We start from the raw sequence: 20,789 nt of genomic DNA on the forward strand, positions 1-20,789 counted from the left end.
TCCTTCACTCCCCAGGCTTCTGACTCCAGCCCACAGAGACACCTTCTCTCTCCCCTCTGCCACTTTGGCATTTGCTCACAGACTTCCCACGTTCTCAAACAAAACTATAAACCCTGAAGTCATTTCACTTTTCCAACCCCCCTTAATTAATTTGGCAAATATTTCCAGAAACCTTTGAATCTCAGTTGGTGACATTAATTACGTTTAAAATGAAATGAAATGCATTATACGTGTGATCCCAGGAGAGACATCCCGCAGCAGTCTAACTGCTCAGGTCCTCTGGATGAAGGAGAAACAGCAGCCGACTTGTCTAGTAGCAAATTAAATGACCCCATAACCTTCATAATAAACTTCCTTGCCATAGGTGATAGAATCTTTCAAGGATAACTCAAAGACATACACTTATAAAATGTTTTTAGGTTTTTATATTACAATATCTGCCCCAGCATCCTTACCCATCTTTTTTTCAAGATGAAGTTTAACAAGGAAAGGGAACTTTTGGAGCTTGTCTTGGTGGTAAGGGAAATAAACTCTGATGCTCAAGTTAATAATCTTCAAGGAATATTTTAAATATTTTTTTCAAATTTGTGGAAATCATAGATCAAAAATTGAAGCATGAAGAAAAATATGTACTTTTCAGATCACAAGGAAATAAAGGCATTCTATAGCAAATATCTGGTCCATCAAAAAGAACAAATAGCTATTATGTAAAGAATATGTTACAACAGGCTTCCCTGAAAACATGATGTCCAAGATAAGATACAGAAGAAACAGAAAGATCAGGTGTTTAAATTATTTAACCTTCAGAAATGTCTGCTTGGCGCAGGTCACAGAATCAGACTCTGTTTTCAAAAATTCCATCAACAATGTATTTTGAGGATTTTAGTTCAAGAGAATGGAATGGATAAATGAACCACCTAAAGACTACCTGAACAGAATCTCTATAACTAAGGCTATAAAGAATAAACCATGTCAAGACTGGTAGGAGGAGTTGGGATGCAAAAGAGGTTAGTCTTGCATCCATGTGTGGTGGTTAAGGAGGAGGAGAGATATCTTGGCTACACAGGTCCCCACTGAGGAGAAAGGGGTACCAGCTACAAACCGGGATCCCTAGCCCAAAGTACCAGTGCCAGGAAGAGAAGCCCCCACAGAGCTGGCTGTGGAATCAGCAGGGATTCTATCCAGGAGAGACAGAGGACTGCTGTAGACCCAAGTGTGTACAAACACTAGCTGTAAACTCCAGAGATGAGACAGCAGCTCGAAAAGCACTAGGAACATAAAAGGAAAAACTGAATTGTTTGGCTTCAGGGCAAGGGCTGGAGGCACAGCTCTTTCTGAACTAAAGTGTTGGCAGGTGCCGTTGTTTCTTGTTGATCCCTCGTCACACACACACACACACACACACACAGATGGCAGATGCAGGTGAACACCAAATGTGATTCTCCAATAACCTGGCTGATGCTGCTCTCTCCCTACCCTGGCAATACTCATCCAATTCACCTGCCTGGCCCAAACCTTTTTCAGAGGCTAATCCACACAAGTGGCAGGGCTGGCCCACGCTGTAGACCTTCCTGAAAATCTCTTGAATCATCAAACAAGCAGTCTTATAGCTCTTGCCAAGTTGCCCAAAGGCTAGCACTAGTGGCAGCCAGCTATAATTTGTAGCATAATCACACCCAGACACCTCCAAGCACAGCACAGCACAGGTAGCTCCCAACCAAAGATCAATTTATAGCTCCTACCAGATGACCCCAAAACAGACACAGGCAGCAGCTAATCTTAGGCTGCACCAGGGCCCTCTCCAAGAGGCCCCAAAACCAATACCTGGTGGCTGGTTTCAGACCACATCAGAGCACCACCCAGTAAGCTCCACAAACAACATTCCCAAGGCAAATCCTGCTCTGGGGTTATCTCTCACATAATAACTTGTCTTCTGTAGTCACAGGCAATCCTTATAGGCAGTAAACCTGAGGGTCAATTCCACACACTGACTTGGCAACAGCAGTTGAAGCTCACCAACACCAGGAGAGCACACACAACCCACACAATAGAGAGCCTGGAGCACCCATCTCAGGTGACGAAGGAGACTGAGCCATCAGGCCAAACAGGGTACCTACTACATAGGACCAAGACTGGGAGAGGTAGCAGATCTACCAATTACATAGAAACAAACACAGGAAGGCTGTCAAAATGAGGAGACGAAGAAACATGACCCAAGTGAAAGAACAAAACTCCAGAAAAAGAATTAAAATGGAAGGAAGCAATTTGAACCAGATGCAGAGTTCAAAACACTGGCTATAAGGATGTTCAATGAACTTAGGGGAAGAATAGAGAAACCCTGAGAACTTAAAAAAAAAGATAGGAAACATTAAAAAGGAGATAGAAATTATTAAAAAGAACCAGTCAGAAATGAAGAATATAACAACTGAATTGAGGGGTTGAATAAGAGATTTGGAAGACAAGGTAACAAAACACCCAATCAGAACTGCAAAAAAAAAAAAAAAAGGAATTATACAAAATAAGGACAGTTTAAGGGATCTGTGGGACAACATCAATTATATTAACATTTGCATTATAAAGGTACCAGGAGGAAAAGAGAGAGAAGAAAAGATTAAAAATCTATTCGAAGAAATGATGACTGAAAACTTCCCTAATCTGGTAAAAAAAAAAAAAAAGACATACAAGTCTAGGAAGTGCCGAGAGCCCAAACAAGATGAACCCAAAGAGGCACATACCAAGACACATCATAATTAAAATGCCAAAGATTAGAGGCAATGAGAGAAACTTAAAAGCAGCAAGAGAAAAGCAATTAGTTGAGACTCTCAGTTGATTTTTTAACAGAACTTTTGCAGGCCAGGAGAGATTGGTATTAAGTATTAAAAATAATGTAAAGCAAGAACCTACAACCAACATTACTCTACACAGTAAATCTATCATTTAGAATCAAAGGAGTGTTAAAGAGCTTCCCAGAGAAAAATAAATAAATAAATAAAAAATAAAAAGGTCCATCATTCCCAAACCAGTATTACAAGAAATGTTAAGGGAATTCTTTAAGAAGATGAGAAAAATTAAAGATATAAAATATGAATAAGAAAATATAATAAAGGGAAAAATTTTCACTGACAAAGGCAAACACAAAATAAAAGTAGTAGAGTAACCAACATGAAAACTGGTATGAAGATTAAAAGACAAATGTAGAAAGATCATGTGTAATTACAACAGTAACTTAGATGATGCACACAAACACACACACAAGAAGTAAACAGTAATGAGAAAACCATAAATGTGAGAGAGTGAGTAAAAATAGTAGTGATTTTAGAATGTGTTTAAACTTAAGCTAACATCAACTTAAAATAGACTGCTATAAACATAGCTTGTTATATAGGAGCACATGGTAACCACAAACCAAAACTCTACAAGAAATTTACAAGAAATAAAGAGAAAGGAATCTAAACATAACATTACAGACAGTCATCAATCAACATACAAGAGAAGAGAGCAAGGAAATAAGAAACAGAGAACCACAAAGAAATTGAAAAACAGTTAATAAAATGGCAATAATTACATACCCACCAATAATTACTTTAAATGTAAACTGATTAAATGCTCAAATCAAAGGATGAATAAAGAAGTGATATATATTAAATACACATATATAATGGAAATTACTCAGCCATTAAAAATTAATGAAATACTACCTTTTTTTGACATGTATGGCCCTAGAGGGTTTTATGCTAAGTGCAATAAGTCAGACAGAGAAAAACAAATACCACATAATTTCACTTACATGTGCAATCTAAGGAACAAAACAAACAAACAAAACAGATTCATTGGTACAGAGAACAAACTGATGGTTGCCACATGGTGGAGGGCTAGAGGTTTCCGTGAAAAAGGATGAAGGATTAAGAAGTATGTATTGGCAATTAACGAAATAATCATGGGGATTTAAAGAATGGCTTAGAGAGTCAGTAATATTATAATAACAATATGGTGTCAGGTGGATAGAAAACTTACTAAGGGATCACTTTTTAAGTTATAAAAATATCTCACCAATATGCTGTCCACTTAAAACTAATATAATATTAAATATCAATATTAATTTTAAAATAAAGTTTAAAAAACCAAAAATGTCAATGTAGTTTGATTATTTTTAAATTAATTTTAGGATTTTTTCTAATTAAATAATATTACCTATTCTATTGATATGCCTCCTTTGTGTTTCCATTGAATAATAAACTTTATATTTAAAATAAACAAATCACTAACAAAGCAACAAATCTTACCTTTGTTACCCACAGTAATCAACTGATATGATGAGTGGAAGTAATCAAAGGCCAAATGGATTTTGTTTGTTTCAATTAACTACCTTTAAATAAAACTAATTGCACCATCCAGAGAGATTGTAATATTGTTCTAATCTACTGGATAATTGTTTCATTGTGTGTTTGTGTGTGTGTATGTCCAATATGCATGAAGAAAAATTATGTAAATCTACTTGCTATTAATTATATTCATAAAAGTGTTGTGAATCATAACACTTAGGGTTTATAAATGAACTCTGTTTTTTCACATTAATATAGTAATAACAAACACACAGTGACTTACTTACAATACTGTTTACCAGTTTATGTTTTAAGTCTCATTTGCAATATTTCATTTATTCCTTACAAATGTCTTATAATTATGAACTTTTTTCATTCTCAGTGACTGAGGGGAGAAAAAGAGAATTACAGTTTTTGGACAATCGAAAGGGCTTGAAAGACATGTTTTGCTGTGTTTTGATTATCTGTTGAGTATGTAACAGGCGTTATGTAGGTTTCTGTGAATAGAGAAATGGATGGGTGGGTCGACAGGAAGTCAAATCCTTGGAGAAGCAGCACAGGAAAGGAGGGGACACCTGGCTCACACGCTGTGATGTGGCTGGGGAATGCCAGCCCATTGGCCACAGAGCTTGCTGAATGTGACCCTCCCGGCAAATCTCCAGACACAGGTGCTGGGTTCTAACATGTGCTTTCAGGGTCTTAGGATAAAGAAACTGCTAAAAGCTACCAAATACCTGAGTCCTCCCTCGGACAATACAAGCTGCTTCTCCAGGTGGCATAAACAACGCTGTCAGAAACCACAGGGGAATGAAATTAGGGTTAGAAAATGCAGGACTTCAAATTCAGATAACATTTTTATTCATGATTTTTCCCTAGGAACATGTGGTACATGAAGAAAAGAAAGAAATATGGGAAGGGAGGTGAACAGCTGGTTATGCAGATGGTGTTGATGAATCGAATTTGGATTTCTGTATTATGGCTTAAGTTTCTGGAATCCTAGGCTCTTGGCTGGGATTTGAATTTTATCTCCCAGGGACATGGAAGAATGTGTTTGCATATAGACTAGCAGTAATGATTAAAGTGCTTTAAATGTGACATAATATAACAGAAAGTGTTTGAAGATTCAAAGCAACAGATCACTCACCCAGATTCACTAGGACCCTATGAGTACTCTTTCAGCTTCCTGCTTTATCCCCACCGGTCCCTTCCAGTTCTTAACTCACGATTTGCCCTCACACCTTTCTTCTTACTTGGACCCTTTCCTGGGTTTCTTCGTGATTGACTTGTTACCTCTCCCAGGGTCATCTCTTCGTCTGCCTTTGTCTCCTCTTCTGATTCCCAGAGATGGCATTTCCTATTATGTTACAGCACTGGGCATAACACTCTTTGCTTGCTTGTCTGTATTCACCACTAGAATGTGATTTTCCTGAGACTAGGAGTTTTTGTATTACATGAATTTATATTTTCAGGGTCTAGGTGAATGACTGGCCTGTTTCAGGGGCTCCATAAATATTAGTTGAACGATTCATGCAAAATTAAATAAATGGAGCACTAAGTTTCTGGCTTACTTGGAGAAGAGTGGGCAGAGACCAGTGTGTGCTGGCTATTCAGAAGAACAAAATGTTACAAGTGGTTCTGGTTAGAGATCAGAGAGCTCTCCTGGCAAAACAAATTTAAAATTATCTATGTCTTAAGATCTTTTCTAAGAAAGTAGTAAAACCAGATTTTAATATTAGATGATGTTGGTCAAGACAAATATAGTGTTTAAAAATAATTTTCATTTAGAACTAAATTTAAAAAGATATGCCACATATATCATTAAAGTATTAAAGCATTCATTAACACTCTAAACCCATAGAAGAATTATAAATTTCAGATCTTTACTTAATAACTCTCTGGGTAAAGAGACTATTTGAAGTTTTTTGTTTGTTTGTTTGTTTTTGTTTTGTTTTGTTTTGTTTATTGCAGGTATAGAGTCTGAAATCACTGTTTTTACTAGTTGAACTTGTTATGGTTTTCAAAGGATTTTTTTTTTACTTTACAATATTTGTTAGTGTTGCTTTACCCTGTAACTCTTGATAGAGGTATTTAATTGGGAAAGGTGAGGATTCTCCAAGATGAGGATTCTCAAAGTGAATGACAGAACTAGAAAGTGGGTTTACTCTTAGCAAAACACTTTTTAAGTAGGGAGATATGAGATGAGAGAGAGAATGACAAAAAAGAGATGGGATTAGAATTTATTAAGAATATATTTTATTTTAATGATCAAACTAAATGTATTCTCAGAACCATATGACCTAGGACACTGTACCCCAAGAAACTTCCATTCTAAAAGAAAAGATACAGTTTCTGTTAAATAATGAATTATTGAACATAGGGACAATCTTATTTCAACATTTTTTCCCACAGTCTGTACTCCAAAATAACAGTTAGTCATTGTATAGACTTGTATGTAAACACAGTTTTTAATAAAGGTAAAGAAAAATTATTTGGAAGATACTCCAGGAATGTCAACCATCCCTGTTCGGGGTACAGGGAACCCAGTATTGGATTCACTGTTATATCCCTTCCCAATGAACATGCCAAGAAAATACATATTTCTTTTTAGACCGAGTAATAATTCATTGTCCAGCTATATAACAGTTGATTTATATACTCACGAGTGAAGGATATTTTGGCTGCTTCCCAGTTTGGGAAATTACAAATAAAACTATTATAAACATCCAAGTGTAGGTTTTTTGTGTAGACTCAAGTTTTCCATTTCTTTGCATAAATATCAAGGAGCACAACTGCTGAATCATATAGTAAGAGTGTGTTTAGTTTTGCAAGTAACCACCAAACTGTCTTACAAAGTGGTTGTGCCATTTGCATTGTCACCAACAATGAATGAGAGTTCCTGCTGTTCCCCAGCCTCACTCTCATTTGGTGTTGTTAGTTCTATATTTTGCCATCCTAATGGATGTGCAGTGGAATCTCACTGTTGTTTCAGTTTGCATTTCCCTAATGATATATGATATTCTGCATCTTTTCAGATGCTTATTTGCCATCCTAATATCTTCTTTGATAAGGTGTCTGTTAAGGTCATCAGCCATTTTTCAATTGAGTTGTTTGTTTTCTTATTGTTGAGTTTTAAGAATTATTTTTTTGAGTTAAGTCTTTCATCAGATGTGTCTTTTGCAAATGTGTTCTCCCAGTCTGGCTTGTCCCATTTTCTTGGTATTGCCTTTCAAAGAGGAGGAGTTTGTAATTTAATTAAATTCAATTTATTATTTATTATTTTCATGGATCATGTCTTTGGCATTGTATTTCAAAAGTTATGGCCATGTCAAAGGTCACCTAAGATTTTTTTGTTTGTTATCTTCTAGGAGTTTAATAATTTTTCATTTTATATTTAGGTCTATGATCTATTTCGATTTAATTTTTGTGAAGGGTGAGGTCTTTGCCTAGAGTACTTTTTTTTTTGCACGTGGATTTCAGTTGTTCCAACACCACTATGGAAAGGATGAGAATAGCTCCATTTTATTGCTTTTGCTGTTTGTCAAAGATCAGTTGACTATATTTTTGTGTCTATTTCTGGATTCTCTATTCTGTTCCATTGATCTGCTTGTCTATTCTTTGATGACACCATCATGATTACTATATGTTTATAAGTCTTAATCTGGGTAGTGTTAGTCCTCCAACTTTGTTCGTCTTTTTCAATATTGTGCTGGCTATTCCTTGATGAATTTTTTAGAGTATATCTCTGAAGACCTGCTTTTGCAGCATTAAAATATTTTGCACTCAAGTATTCCTCATTCATCTCTTTGAAAGGAGTGGGGTTACTGTGTATTTAATTATCTCAATCAATTACTTCAACAAAAGAAATTCAAACTTCTAGACTTAAGGAACTTAAATTAGGAAAGCTACCTATATAAACATGTTGCAATACCATGCGGTGCTTGCAGCAATAATGGTAATTCCATGGTGTGGTGTGGGAAAATGTTGCATATCAGCTGCAGTGAAGATGTTAGGGAAGGCTTGACTGATAATAGAAATGATTACATTGGTTCTTGATGAACGTTTAGAGATTAGTACATGCCAAGAGATATATAGAAGAAAAGGTAGCTTGGTGCTTTGCAGACTATGAGGCAGAAAAGGAAGACAGATGTGATGCAGGCAGGGCAGGTGGTCAGATTCTATGAAGTTTTGTACTGTCATAGAAATGGAGTTATTCTAGTCAGGGGCTATCTAACATTCTTAGGTAAGGACAGGGTAGGAGGATGCATGTGTTGTTTTTTTTTTTCTTTTTTAAAATATAGATCTCTTTCTTTGCTGGAAAGGTTATGAATAACCTCTCTGCTGGTGTCTGACATACTGAGGTAGGTAAAAAAAAGATGTGTGTAAGCAAGCATTTTCAGCAGAGGGATGCACTAAAATTTTGCCACAACAGCCTGACAAGAGCAAAAGAAAAGTTCATGTTCTGTGAAAATGTGGTTTTCTAATGCGGCATACATAATTTTCTTCATCCTTTCTCTAAAACAGGTTGAAACTCTCCCTCCCTCCCTTTCCAGGTCCAACAAAGGGAAAATCTAGTGGAAGACATGTAAGTGGGCTCAAATGGAATGGACAATACAAAAGAAACAATAAGGATTGTGTACAGTACACCATCCAGTTGAAAATTGTAATGGGTTTATTGTAACAGAACACAGTGCCTGCTACTTGAAGGACTACTAGTAGAAGTGATTTGCAAATTCATGCCTGTCAATCATATATATCCTAAATGAGTTAGATCCATACTCTCTAGGCCAAAAACTGCATCATATATCTGCCATTCTTTCTCCAGAATAAGGGTGTTTTTCCATTGTTCACTTTTCTTTTAAAGAGAGATTATGATAAGGGATCTTATCTATTATGTTATTTTTTCTTTATTCCTGGGAATTTGGGAAGAAATCATTGACTACTTATGACTCTGGGTTGGGTTGAGAAAATCTAGGTTAAAGATACAGAAAAAAAAATAGCTAAAAGAGCGTGAGCAAAATTGAATGTATAAGTTATGCTGTGGATAAATGTCAATTATCTACTTACATTTATTAATTATACCTATTATTTAATATATACTGATTTAGAAGTTCTCACATTTAATGAAACAATTTAATCAAACTCTTACAATGTATTTTTATATCAATGTCTTTTTATCAATTAAGCTCCCTTTAGAGTTATCTAACAAGGCTTTCTAGACCATAATCTTCATGTCTATTGATGTTATCTACATTATAGAACTTTTAGAATCTATATATGTAATGTTGTCACAGGGATTTTTCTGTTGCTTGTTTAAAGGTTTCTCTCAATATGATGTAGAATTAAAATGCTCTAAAAGGACATTATATCCAGAGTTCCCTGCCTTGGAATCAAAGCTACTAGCAATTTCTAATACATCCCATCAGAGTTAAACTATTAATTTTGTTTGTTTGTTTGTTTGTTTATTGGGGAAGGGAGGGAGAAAGAAGAGAGAGAAACAATGTGAGAGAGAAACACTGAGTTGTTGCCTCTCATGCGCACCCTGACCAGGGATTGAATCTGCAACTCAGGCATGTACTCTGACCCGGGATTTGAACCAGTGACCTTTCTTTGCTATGCAGGACATTGCCCAACTACTGATGCACCCTAGTCAGGGCTAAACTATTAATTTTAAATAACCATTAAATACCACATTTTATTGGAATTTTGCTATCACACCACTAGGAATAATTATTTTCTTTGATAAACGTAGTTTCCTTTGTTTTGGTAGTTTGATTCTGATGAGTCTAACACTGTCCTGAACTGGGGTGAAGCAGCCAGGCCTTAATATGCCCACATTGGCCAGTCCTTGGATCTAGGCTGTCCATGGGAAGGAGTTATGGCCTTACTTGAATGAGATGGTTTTATTCAGCTGGGAGCATGATTGCAAGGAGTCTGCTGTCAACACTCCCAGGAGCTGGGAGAAAGATGCGTTAGTCCGGAAGAAGGCATCTGGGTGGCAGAGCATAGCCTTGGTAAGCAGAGCTGGAGCTTCAGGGATGAATGATGCTTAGGTATTTAGTGTTTAGCCATAATTCTACAATATCTGCGGTCCACCCCTGCATGGCTCATTTAGGCTCACAAACTCACTGAAGCTTCTTTATCATATTTGGAGGGCAAAAGTCCTATCACAGGTCTGTCCAAGGCCCCTTATGCCTGGACATTCTTTCAGCTACTTTTCTTTTCTATATCTTTACATCCCTTGGGATGTTTCTAGAGAACTCCTAGGTCTCTACTGTTCACCAAGGGATCCCTTTGTATTCCTCTCCTCTCAATCATGAACAGATATAAGGAGTGAGCTTTTTTCCTGATACAGATAAAAATCTTTCTTTTTTTAAATTTTTTTTAATTTATTTTATTTTTTTATTTTTATTTATTTACTTTTTAAATACATTTGTCTCTGCCTTCCCCCCACCTCTTTCCCTTGTCCCCTCCGACCTTCCCTCCCTCAGCTCTTCCCCTTTGGTTTTGTCCATGAGTCCTTGCTATATGTTCCTTGACTTTCCCCTTCCCTTCCCTTTCCCTGCCCCCCCCCCCCCCTTCTCTCTTGTCTCTGTTGATTTCTTTTCCTTTCAGTGTTGCTGGTCATATTTTCCTTGCATCTTTTCAGATATCCCACGCAGCAATCTTTTCACTGATAAGTCTCCTAAAGCAAGGGACATAAAGGAAAGAATAAACAAGTGGGACCTCATCAAAATAAGAAGCTTCTGCACGGCTAAAGAAAACATCAGCAAAATGAAAAGGGAGCCAACCGTATGGGAAAATATATTTGCTAATGATACATCAGATAGAGGTTTGATCCCCAAGATATATAAAGAACTCACTCGACTTTACTCCAAGAAGACAAACGATCCAATCAAAAAATGGGCAAAGGACCTGGGCAGACCCTTTTCCAAGGAGGAGATACAGAGGGCCCAGAGGCATTTGAAAGGATGCTCTGCATCACTAGCCATCAGAGAAATGCAGATCAAAACCACCATGAGGTACCACCTCACACCGGTCAGAATTGCCATCATAAACAGATCCACAAACAACAGGTGCTGGCGAGGCTGTGGAGAAAAGGGAACCCTAGTCCACTGTTGGTGGGAATGCAGACTGGTGCAGCCACTATGGAAAGCAGTGTGGAATTTCCTCAGAAAGCTGAAAATGGAACTGCCTTTTGATCCAGCGATTCCCCTGCTGGGACTATACCCTGAGAACACCAAAACGCCAATACAAAAGAACCTATGCACCCCAATGTTCATAGCAGCACAATTTACAATAGCCAAGTCTTGGAAGCAACCTAAATGCCCATCAGTGGATGATTGGATCAAAAAATAATGGTACATATACACAATGGAGTACTACGCAGCAGAAAGAAAAAAAGAAGTACTAAAAATCTTTCTTCTTTCACATTTATACATCTTTTTCACTCAGCAAAGTCCTTATGTCCACCAATACCATAATCCTAAATTCTCGCAAAGGATGAAGCTTTTAGAAGACAAAGTCAGAAACTATTGTAGGTTACTATTCCTTTCCATGAAATACTTTCTTTCTGTTCCTCTAAATCAGTGAGTCCAGAATAATTTTGCTCCTAGAATCTGGGAAGAAGACCTAGTAAAATACTGGAAGATAAAAAGGAACCCTAAAAATTAACATCACAAAATATTATAATCACTGTATTTGTACTATGGAGTAGAATGCAATGAAAAGAAGGTTACAGTTTCAAGAGGTACTAAGGAGAGAAAATCCACAGAACACTGTAGCTCTTATCATATTGCATTTAAATTGTTTACAACATGGTTTCTCCATTACATCTTATTTCATTAAAAGTAGGGACTAAATATTTTCATTAATGAATCCCAAGCTTCTAGAAGGTGCATAGCATATAATAAAATTGAGTGTCTTTTTCAAATTTTAATAATGTCCTAGTGGTAGCTTATCCTATTCAATTTCCCTGGTTCTGTAAAGCAAAGCTAAGTACTTCCTCTTCTATGCGTCCAGGTATAGTATATAAATCTGTACTATAGCATTTGCAATTTTTCTTTGTAATTGCTTATCTACATCATCTATCTCTTGCATTAGATCAAGAGCTCTTCAAAGCCAGAAGACATACTATTTGTTTTCATTACCAATGTTTATTGTTCAACTGATTGTTCAGTGTGAGGATGACATTCATAGTTATGGTAACATAGATGACAACCGAAGTTATTAAATTTTATGATATGTGTCACTGACACCTCAACCTATAGAGAAATTTAACCAATTTATTAAAAGTAGAGAAGTGGATTGTAAATGTTGGAAATATATTCATTGTTAGTTAAATACTGAAATGCATTTAAACATGCAGCTCCCTGGAACATCTATCTAATGAATACAATTCATTATCTAAAGATGCCATATAAGCTATATACATATTTAAATATCAAACTATAGTAAGGTTTTGTTTCTTTTAAATACTGTTATGAGTTAGACTGTATAAGGTGTGGGGCCAAGATTTTCCAGGAATACATACAACCCATTGTCACAAGAGGGCAGCCTTTTAACAAGAATTGTTTTTCAATCTGTAGGCATTTTTGAAAATTTCAGTTACTTTAATCCACACAACTAAACAATGATAAAAACAACATGAAACATTTAAACAGATATTTTGTGTTATGTGTGCTGGGGTTTTTTGTTTGTTCACTTGTTTTCTGTTTGGTTTTGTTTTTCCATTACTGATAACCTGAACTATTTAAAGTCCATAAGAAAAACAAGGGCTGATGTGGCTCATGTAGAAAGGTGTATTTACATAGATTGTGCCTCTTAAACACCAAGACAGTAGTTCAATAGTTGAGTTGAGTGCATTAAAATTTTACATTACTCAATGTGACTTCTCTGATTTACTCAAAATTCTAAGCAAGCAAGGGCAAGCTGGAAGTATCCAGATTGATATATTAGCCAAGGGCAAATAACTCATTGGATTGCATGTTTCTAATTTTTAACTTTTGAAGCATCTAAGAAATGGCGCTATTGGGCATATTGGTGGAGAGTAAATTGCATGGTATCTGGCGTAGGACTAAATTTGGCCTGTAAGATAGTTGAATAGTCATCTGTCCCAAAGTCATGAATCCCTTCTAAGGACAGCCCATGGTGCTATGAATGCCTGGCTCTACCTGGCCCCCTCCTTGCTCCAATTTTGGTTTCTCTACTTACTGAATTGGATGATTCCAAGCCAATTGTGGTTTCAAAGTCCCTCCAGAAGATTCTGATTGAGAACAAGGAGCAGCTATTGGCAGACAGCAACAAAGGCCAAATGCCCCTATGTGATTTAAAGACTGCATCTACCTCTCTCTTATCCACAGCCTGATCCTTTAACCCCACTCTGTCCTGTAACACACAAATCATCTGTGGGCTGTACTTCTCCTCCTGTCTCTGGAACCAATGACTATGGCAGAGGGATTGGAAAACCTCACATTTGAAATGTTTTCTCTGCATCACCTCTGACAGTTATAGAATATTCCAGTAATGATCATGGGGCTCACCCATTAGTTTCCAGCTCCGTGGTCTTCTCCTCTACCACTGTCTTCCTCATAATTAGCTCAGTAATTTGGTAAGTAAGTTCCTGTCCACCCTCTCAAAATCCATATTCCTAAGTTCCTGTTTTTGGTAATGGATTTAGTAGTCCAGTTATTCTCACTGCATGGAAGCCCCAGAGCACAGCCTCTGCCCTGGCTTCTTCTGAGTTTTTCAATTACAAACCTTCTTAGGGGCCCATTTTTACCTAAAACTGAATCTGTTCCATTTTTGCTAGTTTCACTGTACCTAGAGGCCCAATTTCTGCCCAAATTTCACAGCATCGACTACTCTCAACTTCCTTTTGGGAGTGATACGCTTTTTCATCTTAGACACCATTGCCCATTGATTTATCTTAAATGTAATTGAAACAGTTTAATCTGTATTATTTTCCAGCAACAGGAACCTTTATTTACTGCGTCTGGGAGGGGAGGGAGTTGGTGTCAAGCTGGTGTCCTGCTCCGCTCCTTGTGAGGACTTTATGTCAGAGCTGGGCCTTCCCCTTTTGCCCACAGCTTGGCTCCCAGTAAGTAGAACTGCCTCAGGATATTGCTCATGAGTCAGGCCAATGTCTGGGCTTGATAAAAGCTGTGGAATAAACTGGCCTTAAATATGGAATTATAGTGTAAAGGAGCAGGAAGGAATTATTTTTTTTCTGATGAACATTAAATTGTTCGGCGTTCAGCTTTACTCATTGGTTAATGAGTTTTGAGTTTTTTCTTTTTTAAAAAATTACTGAAGAGCCATTCTTCCCATTAATTCCTCTCTCTCTCTCTCTCTCTCTCTCTCTGTCTCTTCTCTCTTTTTGGTTGTAAGTGGGAATTTAAGTTGCCTTTTTACTTTGATACCAACTAAGTACTTAAAAGAGTTTGGGAATAGCTCTAGGAATCCAGATGAAACATTTGTTCCTTGAGAGAAAACTAAATTATATTACTATTTATACCCTTTAAAAATTTATTGAACCATGTATTTAGAAAAATATGTCATTAGAAGGAGGCATGATCTCTTTTCAAAATGAGAGACCGAGAATACACTGCAGAGACTAATTGTTGGGTGATATGGCAGGATTATAATTTTATGTTTCTATTAAAAATTCAGGTATGGATAACATTTTATGGAGCAAAGGAGTAACCATTTGAAGTCTTGTGAGGTTTTAAAGCCTGCATAGGTCAGCTCCTAAACAGTTTGGAACTGTAGACATAGAGAAGTCATCCTCTCCTTGATTCCCTGGGTTAGATCGCTGGATATGGGTTTGGAGAATTCAAAAAAATAGTAAAAAGTAAGAACCTAAAGTTTTCTTATGTCAAGGTCAGTAGGGGCAGGAAAAATATCCACAAAGTTGTGGGGTCAGGTTGGCCACAGGAACCTTTCTGTGATCTCATCCTAGACACTGCTCTCCGGAAAACGCCAAGTGCTTAGCGAGTGAGTGCTAATGAGTGTGCTTTACTCCACAGGTGGAGCGACAAGGAAGCTTCACCATGATTCTGTGACGTGAGATGGGAAATACGTGTTCTACCTGCCCGGCAGGTCTGAAGAGGCCTTGGAATAGTGCTTGGGACAAGGTGAGAACAGCAGCAATCATCATGAACTAATGACTGAAGGCCCGATAGGGGCAAGTCTATCTCAATGGATAGCATTTGTGCTACTTCCCATTCACTGTAAAATAGACACAATGTAGACAACCTCTCCTTGGTCCCTAGAAACTAGATGAAATTCTGGGAAAAGAATGAACATGAACTGACAACTGTATGTTGCCACCTAGTGGCTGTGTACATGACTTGCACGTGCCGCAGCCACTGCCATCCATTAGGTAGCAATTTACAGCCATTCTCAGCCTTGTTACTAGGAGGAAAGAGATGTCTCAGTATAAAGAGATCCTTGCATTTATAAATTTATAAAATGATAGAAAAAGTTACACATCTGTTAAGACAGATGTAAACAAGGAGCATGATATGTTCTTTATTTCTAAAGATCGATACCTTATACAACAGCTAAACATTATATAAGATAGAGTGGAATTTATTTTAAACTAGTGATATTTAAAAATCTACATTTTGAACATCCAGTCAATATGCCAGAGTAGGTAAGTGATGTACTCACCTTTTCTCATGATCATATCAAAATTACAACTAAATTATAGAGCAATCACCCTGGAGAACCATCTGAAGACTGGCTGAATAGAACTCTTATAACTAAGGATATAAAGGGAGTAACATTGTGGAGACTAGTAAGAGCGACTGAGATGTAAAATGGGGTGGTCTCACACCCACCTGTGACAGTTAAGAATTGGGAGTGCCCTGATCAGTGTGGTTTAGTTTGTTGGGCATTGTCCCAAAATGCGAAAGGGTGCTGGTTCAATTCCCTGCCAGGGCACATGCCTGGGTTGCAGGTTTGGTCCCCTGTCGGAACATGGACAAGAGGCAACTGACCAAGGTCTCTCTCTCACATCAATGTTTCTCTCCCTCTCTTTCTCCCTCCCTTCTCCTCTCTCTAAAACTAAATAAGTAAATAAACAATAAATAAATAAATAATCCTAAAAAAGAACTGAGGGGACCTCAGCTGCAGAGATCCCTTGTGAAGAGCCAGGAGTCCCAGCCCCACACTGTGTACCACCAGCGTCGGAAACACTGGATTCCCCAGACACCGGGTTGTGGAAATCAGCGGGGATTCCGTCTGGGTGAGATAGAGGGCAGCTGGAGACTCAGGCGTCATGTTAAAGGCCCACAGAAGAATGTACTCTCACTGACAGATACACTTGTCCAGCGCTGGGGCAGCATCTTCAAAACTGCCAGTGACGTAAGGGAAGGAATTAAATTCTCTGGCTTCAGGGCAACTTTCTCTGCCATTTTGTCCCTTTGCTGAGCCCTCCCCCATTGCAGCCTGCAGGAGCAGGTGGGCACCATCTCTGAGTCCCCATCAAACCTACCCCTCCCTGGTGATTCTCGGAGAACCAGCCCCACTCAGCTCACACACGGGTTCAAACTTCAAACTTTTCAGCTGCTATTATTCCTAATTAGCTGGCCTCAGCCCAAGCCGTGGACTTCCCTAAAATCCCTGAAATGTCCACTACCCCAAATAAGTTGTGGCTGGCCTCTGTGTGCCCTGTATTTCTTGCTTAGTGGCCCCAAGCCCTGCGCCAGCGACAGCCAAACTTGGTTCACAGCAAAGCCTCTCCCAGGATCCTCCAAGCCCAGCGCAGGCAGCTACAAACCACAAATCACTCTGTGGCTCCTACCAGGTGGCCCCAGGCTGGGCACAGGCAGCAGCTATCCTGACACAAAAAAGGCTAAAGGCGTTCATTACTACCAAACTAGTATTACAAGAAATGTTAAAGGGACTTCTGGAAGAAGGAGGAAGGAGAGAAGGAGAAAGAGGAAGACAAGAGGAAGGGGAAGGAGAAGAGGAAGGAGGATACGGAGGAGGGAGGGGGAGGGGAAGCGGGAGTTAGAGAAATACGCATAATAAAATGTCAATAACTACAAATTGATGGTTGCCAGATAGGAAGGGGGATGGGGGCTGAGTGATAAAGGTAAAGATATTAAGAAGTACACATGGGTAGTTACAGAATAGTTACAGAGATGTAAAGTACAACAAAGGGAATACAATCAATAATGTTGGAGTAACCATGTACAGTAACAGGAGGGTACTAGTCTTATCAGAGGGGTCACTTTGTAAGTTACATAAATGTATAACTACTATGCCGTACATCTGAAACTAATATAATATTAAATGTCAACTGTAATTTTAAAAATTTTAAAGAAAAATCTACATTTACCTACTGATGATAAAATAATAGTAAACTATTAATTTTTAGTCTAAAATATAGATATGTTAATGGATTTTCAGTTTAATTAACTTATATCCGGGGAGAAGCTCATTGAATTCTTTAGAGGAACTAAAAGCAAAGTTAAAATATAAATTACTAGGGAATTTGAATGGTATATCAGCAAAATATCATATAAAGTCTGATTAAAGCTGAAGACAATTACTAATAACAATATTTTAATATATACAATGTGTAATATGAACTTTATAATTCAAAGCTTTATGCCTCAGTACTATTTTATAATTGAATGTAACTGGATAAATTTATCAATTTATGACAGAAGGAATTGTAGATAAGCAAACTCCCAAAAAATACCTGTAAAATAGTTTTGAAAGGTATTAATAGTAGGTTTTAAGACCTGAAAAGTATGACCTAAACTTAGACCATTTTTATGTGGCTTGGTATAGTTATTCCCTGTGTATTAGCAGAATTTGAGCCTAAATGATAAAAGCAGTGGAGGATTTTGTGGAATGATACAGTGGTATTTGGGGGACTTAATATTTTTTTTCTAGAATGAGTGCACTTCTATTCTGTTTTTTCAACAAGGACCAAAATTACCTATGTAATTTTCAGCTAGAAAACTTGGCACTAGCATATAACTGAAAATATCATCAGCTATTAATAAGTATTGATTGGATTAATGGATATATTGTGTTCTCCAAGTGATTGAGTGGTCAAGTTTATACTTAAACCTGACTCTCACATACAAAGGTAAGTTGAGTCTGGAGAAATTAAATATGGTTAAACAAGAAAGGGATTCATAAGCCTGGGTGCACCGTGGAACCACTGGGAAATTGACAGAAATACTAAATTAGAAGCTAATATGGTACCCCTAAAGATACTAGTTTAGTTCTTACATATATTTTAAAATGCTCAAGAAAATCTATGATGGTTTGAAAATTACCAAAATAAGTGATGAAAAAGGCTGGATATGGATATGGGGGAAAAGATGTGACAATAAACATTCCAGTTAATTTAGAGAAATTAAATTTCATTGTTTAGGTATACAGTTTTATGATTTTTTTCCCCTCTGTATTCTTCATATTGTAAAATTTCTATTGATCTGCCTTCACATTTACTGATGTTTTCTTCTGTCATCTCCAGTAAGCTCATCTAGTAAACGTTTCATATCAGGTATTATATTCCTAAACTCTAGAATTTCTACTTTTTATTTGAATATAGTTTTTATTCTCACTTGAAATATACATATTCATATATATAATTATCTTTCCCTTTAATTTTTGAACATTCTTATAAAAGCGAAATTAAAGTCCTTGTGTTCTAATTCTAACATATAGGCCATCTCAGTGTCTCTTTTTACTGTCTCCTTTTATTCTGTGTCATATTTTCCTGATTCTTGTTATGTTTAGTTATTTTTAATTGCATACAGGATTTTGTGGCTGATGCATTGTAGAGACTCTGAACTCCATTATTTCCCTTCGAAGAGGACTCTTTTCTAGTGTTACCCATCTATCTGTAGTCAGACACAAGCTTTCATCTATTTGTGGTGTGTAGTGGTGTGTTCTATTCTAATCCCCCAGCTCTTGACTTTTGCTGGGGTCTCTGGAGTTTCCCCCTTGCATGTGCAGTTTAGGGGTCATCAATACTCTGAATGGACTGTATATTTGGACTTGTATTTCAGATCTTCACTTGGGTTCTGTTAGCCTGGAACTCTGTACTCTTACTCACACTAGAAAAGTTGGTGCTTCAATTGTAGCCACCCAGTTGTTCACAGGTTGAAGGGATCTTTGGGTGTAGGGCTGTATTAATGCAATTAACCAGTGCAGTTATTTTCTTTCAATGGTTGAATACTCTGTTAATGGCTGTACAGTTTGGTATTTCTTTCCACTTTCTGTTTTTTTTTTTCTATGACATAAAATGTGTTTTTAAATGTTTGATTAGAATTTATATTTTTTCCTCTGCATTTGGATTAGTCACATATGAATCAAATCAGTTATATCATTGTAATTTCAATGTTTTTATCTATTATCATTTGGAAAAAGCTCTCTATATTTGAAGACTTTTTCTAGTTGTGAATTCTCTTTACATAGAATCAAGGCTCAAATTCCCAATTTCCCTTGTAGGCAGATGTGCATGTAAAACTTAGGCACAGCCACTCAGACATGATCACACATTTGAAAGGAATGAAAGTGTGTCATACTATCCTGTTTCTTTTTATGTTTAGTTGTTTTTAATAGCATACAGGATTCTATGGTTGATACATCATGGAGACTCTGAGCTCCATTATTTTCCTTTGAAAGGAGAAGGCACTGTCTGCAAGTATCATTTTATCCGATGCAGGAAAGGACAACAGCGATTAACTTTGACTAGAGAATTCTGTCTTCAGTGATTTTTTTTCCCCCTGTGGATAACAGGTTAACTTCATCGTATAGAATTGGAATTGGTGGGTTTGTAATAATTGATTCTGATAATATTTTGGGTTTGTATTTTTTACTTAACTGCTAATTGACTTTGTTTCTGGTCCTATTACCTACATATTATATAATCTCTCATACACAATTTGTTTCTAACTTTTTGTTTCCCAGCTTCAACTGGATTTCAGTGGGCAAAATTTTCAGCTTTGAATGAAAGGAATGATTTAGGTTGACAGACAGAAATAACAACAAAGAGGAAATAAGGAAATATATTATCTTATAACATTTTATTAATGTTATGAATATCTAATTTATTAAAATCTTAGAAATTCAACAATCCTCTTTTCTAAAATATAGAAAGTTTTCTATTGTTTCTCTTTATCTTGAAAGCTATACAATTACATGAAATTTCTGCCTCATGAAGGATTTCCAGAACTGTGCAATACAGATCATCAGGAGGAAATGGATAGTTTGAAAGAGTTAAGCACTGAGCAGTAATCTAGATGGGACGCAGTTGTGTGCATGCAGCCTTTGTACTTTCTATTGTGGTATTTGTAAAAGTAAGTCCCTGTGAACTTGCTAATTACTATGACTTTCATAGACATTTCATTAACCTAAGCAGCTTAGGTTTCCTGTAGATAAACTGCATGCATTCTCATCTTTAACCTTTCCATAACATTCCCTAATTAGAGATTT

This window comes from Pteronotus mesoamericanus, unplaced genomic scaffold (genome assembly GCF_021234165.1).
Source record: "Pteronotus mesoamericanus isolate MK-2021 breed Mesoamerican mustached bat unplaced genomic scaffold, CSHL_Meso_final contig_82, whole genome shotgun sequence".
In the NCBI taxonomy this organism is placed as follows: Eukaryota; Metazoa; Chordata; class Mammalia; order Chiroptera; family Mormoopidae; genus Pteronotus; species Pteronotus mesoamericanus.